Below are 8,982 nucleotides of genomic sequence, written 5' to 3'. Positions count from 1 at the left end.
CGTTTTCATTATGGTCTTACAGAACGACAATTGCTTAAATACGTTCGTATCTCCGGAAAAGCTAAAGGATCAACTGGTCAGGTTTTATTACAACTACTTGAAATGCGCTTGGATAACATACTTTTTCGATTGGGTATGGCTGCGACTATTCCTCAAGCCCGCCAATTTATAAACCATAGACATGTTTTAGTTAATGGTCGTATAGTGGATATACCAAGTTATCGTTGTAAACCTCAAGATATTATTACAGCAAAGGATGAACAAAAATCTAAAACTCTTATTCAAAATTATTTTGATTCAGCCCCCCATGAGAAATTGCCAAATCATTTGACTGTTCACCCTTTCCAATATAAAGGTTTAATTAATCAAATAATAGATAATAAATGGGTTGGTTTGAAAATAAATGAATTACTGGTTGTAGAATATTATTCTCGTCAAACTTAAACTTAACTAAAATAACAAGAGTTTTTTTTACAAGGATTTTCTGCTATTCATATATCATAGACATGGATATGCGAAAATTTTTATTCCTTGCCCACCCGTTATCCACTATTTTTTGTATTACCGAAAAATGAGGAATATAAAGTTGTCCATATCAACAAACAAATTTGAAATATGAAATAATGGTATGCATTGGGATGAGTAATATTGATGAATTTGGTAAAGATTCGGAAAGAGAGGGATTCGAACCCCCGGTAAACAAAAAGCCTACATAGCAGTTCCAATGCTACGCCTTGAACCACTCGGCCATCTCTCCTATATAATGATGCCCAGAAACCGGTTGAATGTTGAATAGTGAATCAATCCTATTTTTCATAAATGCATAAAACCTATTCAAACTATAAAAATACAAAGTAAAATTAAAAAAAAACCTCCTACAAGGTCTTAGGATAAACAAATTTGATTGATGAGTTCATTTTTACGTTATTTCGCACTGTATTATAATTATACAATTCCTTTATTTGTGGGATTGATTTCTCACACCATGATTAATTAAATTATAGAATGGATTTCTACCTATGCCTAGATCTCGGATAAATGAAAATTTTATAGATAAGACCTTTTCAATTGTAGCCAATATCTTATTACGAATAATTCCGACAACTTCAGGAGAAAAAAGGGCATTCACTTATTACAGAGATGGTGTGATTTGATTCCATTTTTTTTGACCGATTTCGGTCAAAAAAAAATGGAATGGAAAAACCCCACGCGTGTTGAAGGTGAAATTTGTAAATAAAAGGATTAATTCCTTCTGTCGTGTATCCTCGATTAATGAAGCCTTATATGCTTGAATTTTAGGTTTCTAGTATTAAGCGAAAGGTTATACCTATACTTATGGGGTTAGGTCAACCCCAAATTACTAGTACTGATAGGCAACATTGGGAAAGAAGCACTACGCTTGGGAATCAAGGACACGAAAACTTTGTATCTATCTATATCCATGGCTTATCGAGATTGGGACTAACAGGAATGGTTGGGACAATAAATATCCATCTCGTTCATATTTTGGATACCCATAGAACCATCGAAGATTATTGAGGTGACTAATTCCAGGAAATTAAGCAGCGTAGAGGACAAAGAAATTGTTGAAGTTCTTATTTTTTTTTATCAAGTACCTACATACTTAATGTTAAGAAATAATTTTTGACAGGAAGGTTGGCTAGAGATTTATTGTAAAAACACTAGCTCTGTTCAGTTGAGAATGAGAATACTGGAATATTTTTTGATTTGATGGATTTTTCTCATTACACACATAAGGGGGGAGCCGTATGAGATGAAAATCTCACGTACAGTTCTGGAGCGGAGATTCTTTGAACCGAATGACGACCGTAACGGATGTCAGCTCAATCTGAAGGAAATTATGCAGAAGCTTTACAGAATTATTATGAGGCTATGCGACTGGAAATTGATCCCTATGATCGAAGTTATATACTTTATAACATAGGCCTTATTCACACAAGTAACGGAGAACATACTAAAGCTTTGGAATATTATTTTCGGGCGCTCGAACGAAACCCATTTTTACCCCAAGCTTTTAATAATATGGCCGTGATCTGTCATTACGTGCGACTATCTCCACTATAGAAAGAAAAAAGAAAAGAACAAGCAAATCCACAAATTTTAATATAAGAAATATAGAAATATAAATAATTATAAATAAGAAAGGCTTTCTACATATATATATCGTTCAAAACAACGATTTTTATCAGCTGTAGCAAAGAAACTTCATAGAAGTAAAAATATGAAGAAATCGATATGTCTAGATACCCTCTTTTTCTATGGATAAAAGATCTAATTGATAAAGGAAGCATCGTAAGGATCAATTAACACGGTTTTCAATCGATATAATAAAAACTGCTTCCTTATCTCATGATAAATAAAGAAGTCAGGAATCCACTTATGTAATAAAAAGGATCCCCTGGTATTTTGAGCAGCGGTGTAGTATCAAATCCCAAAGATAGAAAGTATTTTCTCTTTACTTATAAGAACTTATAAGATAAGAAAGAAAAAACTTTTACCAAGATTCTATAGAAATGAATCTATCATATATTTTTGTATATGATATATAAAATCGAGATAGTTACCTTTCAGAAAATTAGAATTAGGGCGTTAATGCCAATGCTTGATTCCCTTTTCTGAAGGTAGGAGAAAAGATAAAACTAAAAAAAAAGATGAAATTCTTTGAAATTCTTTATTTATTAGTAAAAATGAAAGTTTGAAACTCATATTAATAATTTCTTTTTTTCTTTTAGTTAACTTCAAGATAATAGAACAAAAAAAGAATTGACTACTGAGCCGTATGAGTCAGGAAATTCTCAAGTACGGTTCTAAGGAAAGGAATTGACTCACCTATTTCGACCGAGGAGAACAGGCCATTCGGCAGGGAGACTCAGAAGTTGCGGAGTCTTGGTTTAATCAAGCCGCTGAATATTGGAAACAAGCTATAGCTCTCACCCCCGGTAATTATATTGCAGCACAGAATTGGTTGAAGATCACAGGGCGTTTTGAATAAGAACACTCTGTTTCTTTTTTTTCTTATATATTTATCTATCTATATAAAGATATAGATAGATAAATATATATTGTTATAAATTCTTGTTTCTTGTCCCTATCAAATTCAAAAATCATTTCTATAGGAACGACCAATCACATAATTTAAATATATCCCTTCTAATTTTGTTCGATTTTGTCTAGTATTTCATAGAAATAAACGAGATGTGGATACAGTAGATAATTTTCTCCTTTTTTCTGTTATTTAAACTAATATTCAATCAAATTAAGAAAAGAGACCTTCAAAAAAAGAAATAAAATATAGGTATATTGCCTAATAATGAATGCTAATGCCTGCTCAATTTGAAATAGAGTACATACTTATACTTTATCTAAAAAAAAAAATAAAATCTAAGGAATAGAATTAGAATAAAATCTGAATACATTTGATTAGGCTGCACGAAAAATTATTGAACTTCCATTCAGAGTTCCCAAAAAGGTCTTAGAAGATTAAAATAGGTCCGTTGAGCGCCTCACTCTTATGTCATAATAGATTCGAACACTTGCCCCGAATTGACTTCGAGATCATAATTGTTCTAGTGAAAAACTAAAGAAATGAAATTTACTAAGATATCCAATACATGAGAGATAGGAGAGAACAAAACTCAATAGAAACATCTCTAATAAGTTCACTAATTCTGTTTTATGTTGGCAGGTCTCTTTGTATGTGTTGTCTGGAAAGAGGAGGACTCAATGATTATTCGTTCACCGGAACCAGAAGTTAAAATTTTGGTAGATAGGGATCCTATAAAAACTTCTTTTGAGGAATGGGCAAAACCTGGTCATTTCTCAAGAACAATAGCTAAGGGACCAGATACTACTACTTGGATCTGGAACCTACATGCTGACGCTCATGATTTTGATAGCCATACTAATGATTTAGAGGAGATTTCCCGAAAAGTTTTTAGTGCGCATTTTGGCCAACTCTCTATCATCTTTCTTTGGCTGAGTGGCATGTATTTTCATGGTGCTCGTTTTTCCAATTATGAGGCATGGTTAAGTGATCCTACTCACATTAGGCCTAGTGCTCAGGTGGTTTGGCCAATAGTGGGTCAAGAAATATTGAATGGTGATGTAGGGGGGGGGTTCCGAGGAATACAAATAACCTCTGGTTTTTTTCAGATTTGGAGAGCATCTGGAATAACTAATGAATTACAACTCTATTGTACTGCAATTGGTGCATTGGTCTTTGCAGCCTTAATGCTTTTTGCTGGTTGGTTTCATTATCACAAAGCTGCTCCAAAATTGGCTTGGTTCCAAGATGTAGAATCTATGTTGAATCACCATTTGACAGGGCTCCTAGGGTTGGGGTCTCTTTCTTGGGCAGGACATCAAATACATGTATCTTTACCGATTAACCAATTTCTAAATGCTGCAGTAGATCCCAAAGAGATACCACTTCCTCATGAATTTATCCTAAATCGGGATCTTTTGGCTCAACTTTATCCGAGTTTTTCCGAGGGAGCAACCCCATTTTTTACCTTGAATTGGTCAAAATACGGAGAATTTCTTACTTTTCGTGGAGGATTAGATCCAGTAACTGGAGGTTTATGGCTGACCGATATTATACACCATCATTTAGCTATTGCAATTCTTTTCTTGATAGCGGGTCACATGTATAGGACCAACTGGGGTATTGGTCACAATATAAAAGACATTTTAGAGGCACATAAAGGTCCATTTACAGGCCAGGGTCATAAAGGTATATATGAGATTCTAACAACGTCATGGCATGCTCAATTATCTATTAATCTAGCTATGTTAGGCTCTTTGACCATTGTTGTAGCTCACCATATGTATTCTATGCCTCCTTATCCATACCTAGCTACTGACTATGGTACACAACTGTCATTGTTTACACATCACATGTGGATTGGTGGATTTCTCATAGTCGGTGCTGCTGCGCATGCAGCGATTTTTATGGTAAGAGATTATGATCCGACTATTCGATACAACGATCTATTAGATCGTGTCCTTAGACATCGTGATTCAATCATATCACATCTTAACTGGGTATGTATCTTTTTAGGTTTTCACAGTTTTGGTTTGTATATTCATAATGATACCATGAGCGCATTAGGGCGCCCTCAAGATATGTTTTCAGATACTGCTATACAATTACAGCCGATCTTTGCTCAATGGATACAAAATACCCACGCTTTAGCACCTGGCACAACAGCCCCAGGTGCAGCAACAAGTACCAGTTTGACTTGGGGAGGTGAAAATTTAGTAGCAGTGGGCGGTAAAGTTGCTTTGTTACCTATTCCTTTAGGAACTGCGGATTTTTTGGTCCATCATATTCATGCATTTACAATTCATGTAACAGTATTGATACTCTTAAAGGGTGTTCTATTTGCTCGTAGTTCACGATTGATACCGGATAAAGCAAATCTAGGTTTTCGTTTCCCTTGTGATGGACCTGGAAGAGGGGGGACATGCCAAGTATCCGCTTGGGATCATGTCTTCTTAGGACTATTTTGGATGTACAATTCAATTTCCGTAGTTATATTCCATTTCAGTTGGAAAATGCAGTCAGATGTTTGGGGTAGTATAAGTGATCAAGGGATAGTAACTCATATCACAGGAGGAAATTTTGCGCAGAGTTCCATTACCATTAATGGGTGGCTTCGTGATTTCTTATGGGCGCAGGCATCCCAGGTAATTCAGTCTTATGGTTCTTCATTATCTGCATATGGTCTTTTTTTCTTGGGTGCACATTTTGTATGGGCTTTTAGTTTAATGTTTCTATTCAGCGGGCGTGGTTATTGGCAAGAACTTATTGAATCCATTGTTTGGGCTCATAATAAATTAAAAGTTGCTCCTGCTACTCAGCCCAGAGCCTTGAGCATTGTACAAGGACGTGCTGTAGGAGTAACACATTACCTTCTAGGTGGAATTGCCACAACATGGGCATTCTTCTTAGCAAGAATTATTGCAGTAGGATAATAGCTAGGAGGATTTGAAAATCATTATGGCATTAAGATTTCCATGCTTTAGTCAAGGCTTAGCTCAAGACCCCACTACTCGTCGTATTTGGTTTGGTATTGCTACCGCACATGACTTCGAAAGTCATGATGATATTACTGAGGAACGTCTTTATCAGAATATTTTTGCTTCTCATTTCGGGCAATTAGCAATCATTTTTCTGTGGACTTCCGGGAATCTCTTTCATGTAGCTTGGCAAGGTAATTTTGAGACATGGGTACAGGATCCTTTACATGTAAGACCTATTGCTCATGCAATTTGGGATCCTCATTTTGGTCAACCAGCTGTAGAAGCTTTTACTCGAGGGGGTGCTCTAGGTCCTGTTAATATAGCCTATTCTGGTGTTTATCAGTGGTGGTATACAATCGGTTTACGTACTAATGGGGATCTTTATACTGGAGCTATTTTTCTATTAATACTTTCTATTATATCTTTAATAGCAGGTTGGTTACACCTACAACCAAAATGGAAACCGAGTGTTTCGTGGTTTAAAAATGCCGAATCCCGCCTCAATCATCATTTGTCAGGACTATTCGGAGTAAGTTCCTTGGCTTGGACAGGGCATTTAGTTCATGTTGCTATTCCGGGGTCCAGGGGGGAATCCGTTCGATGGAACAATTTATTAGATATCTTGCCGCACCCCGAGGGATTAGGTCCATTTTTTACAGGTCAGTGGAATCTTTATGCTCAAAACCCAGATTCCAATAATCATATATTTGGTACCCCTCAAGGAGCAGGAACTGCTATTCTAACACTTCTCGGAGGATTTCATCCGCAAACTCAAAGTTTATGGTTAACTGATATTGCACACCATCATTTGGCTATTGCGTTTATTTTTCTAGTTGCTGGCCATATGTATAGAACTAATTTCGGGATTGGTCACAGTATTAAAGATCTTTTAGAAGCACATACTCCTCCGGGGGGTAGATTGGGGCGTGGGCATAAGGGTCTTTATGATACAATCAATAATTCAATTCATTTTCAATTAGGTCTTGCTCTAGCCTCTTTAGGGGTTATTACTTCCTTGGTAGCACAACACATGTACTCTTTACCTGCTTATGCGTTTATAGCGCAAGACTTTACTACTCAAGCTGCCTTATATACTCATCATCAATATATAGCAGGCTTCATTATGACAGGGGCTTTTGCTCATGGAGCTATCTTTTTTATTAGAGATTATAATCCAGAGCAGAATCAAGATAATGTCTTGGCAAGAATGTTAGACCATAAAGAAGCTATCATATCCCACTTAAGTTGGGCTAGCCTCTTTCTGGGGTTCCATACTCTGGGACTTTATGTCCATAACGATGTCATGCTTGCTTTTGGTACTCCGGAGAAACAAATTTTGATTGAACCTATATTTGCCCAATGGATACAATCTGCTCATGGTAAAACTTCCTATGGGTTCGATATACTTTTATCTTCAACGAACAGTCCGGCGTTCAATGCGGGACGAAGCATATGGTTGCCTGGTTGGTTAAACGCTGTAAATGAGAATAGTAATTCTCTATTCTTAACAATAGGGCCTGGAGACTTCTTGGTTCATCATGCTATTGCTCTTGGTTTACATACAACTACTTTGATTTTAGTAAAAGGTGCTTTGGATGCGCGTGGTTCTAAGTTAATGCCTGATAAAAAAGATTTTGGTTATAGTTTTCCTTGTGATGGCCCGGGACGAGGCGGAACTTGTGATATTTCCGCTTGGGACGCATTTTATTTGGCAGTTTTCTGGATGTTAAATACCATTGGATGGGTTACTTTTTATTGGCATTGGAAACACATTACACTATGGCAGGGTAATATTTCACAGTTTAATGAATCTTCTACCTATTTGATGGGATGGTTAAGAGATTATCTATGGTTGAACTCTTCACAACTTATCAATGGATATAACCCTTTTGGTATGAATAGTTTATCAGTCTGGGCATGGATGTTCTTGTTTGGACATCTTGTTTGGGCTACTGGATTTATGTTCTTAATTTCTTGGCGCGGATATTGGCAGGAATTGATTGAAACTTTGGCATGGGCTCATGAACGTACACCTTTGGCTAATTTGATTCGATGGAGAGATAAACCAGTGGCTCTTTCCATTGTGCAAGCAAGATTGGTTGGACTAGCCCACTTTTCCGTAGGTTATATATTTACTTATGCAGCCTTCTTAATTGCCTCTACATCGGGCAAATTCGGTTAATTGAATTCTTTATTATATATATCTGGCAAGAATCTCATTTCCTTCTATAGGGAAGAGAAGCCACTTATACATCTAGGATCCGACTTCTATCATTGATGCTAATAGCAAATTAACCATTATGGCAAGGAAAAGTGTTATTCAGAGGGAAAAGAAGAGACAAAAATTGGAACAGAAATATCATTTGATTCGCCGATCCTCAAAAAAAGAAATAAGCAAAGTTCCGTCGTTAAGTGAGAAATGGGAAATTCATGGAAAATTAGAATCACTACCGCGTAATAGTGCACCTATACGTCTTCATCGACGTTGTTTTTCGACCGGAAGACCGAGAGCTAATTATCGAGACTTTGGATTATCTGGACACATACTTCGGGAAATGGTTCATGCATGTTTCTTGCCGGGTGCAACAAGATCCAGTTGGTAAGGATTTCCAATTATCTTCATTTTTTTCATTTTATTATCAGCGATCATAGGAGGGTCCCTTTACCGTTATGTATAAATGGTTTATTCTATTTATATAGATATGGTAAAGGGACGCATTCCATCTTTGTTTTTGTTCATTAGTTATCAATTCTTTTCTTTATCGCGGAGTAGAGCAACTTGGTAGCTCGCAAGGCTCATAACCTTGAGGTTACGGGTTCAAATCCCGTCTCCGCAACTTTTTGAATTTGATAAAAAAACAAGGTTTCAAGAAGAAGGGCATTATACGCAGTAAATTCTATGGCATTTTTCATACTATGACTATTAAATACATAGGG

At 36.4% G+C, this 8,982-nt stretch overlaps 1 non-coding gene across 1 annotated transcript; it reads right to left on the bottom strand.

The window, feature by feature from the left end:
* Window positions 1–669: 669 nt before the first annotated feature.
* On the bottom strand, window positions 670–757 carry TRNAS-GGA (transfer RNA serine (anticodon GGA)). Its single transcript has one exon. It is a non-coding gene; the product is annotated as a tRNA-Ser (tRNA).
* Between the last annotated feature and the right edge of the window lie 8,225 nt (window positions 758–8,982).

The sequence above is a fragment of the Vigna unguiculata genome, unplaced genomic scaffold (genome assembly GCF_037176805.1).
Source record: "Vigna unguiculata cultivar grain cowpea cultivar isolate G323 ecotype 2 unplaced genomic scaffold, ASM3717680v1 ptg000476l, whole genome shotgun sequence".
NCBI classification, from domain to species: domain Eukaryota; kingdom Viridiplantae; phylum Streptophyta; class Magnoliopsida; order Fabales; family Fabaceae; genus Vigna; species Vigna unguiculata.
The sequence above is the reverse complement of the archived record's forward strand: the minus strand, read 5'-3'. Positions and strand labels throughout refer to the sequence as shown.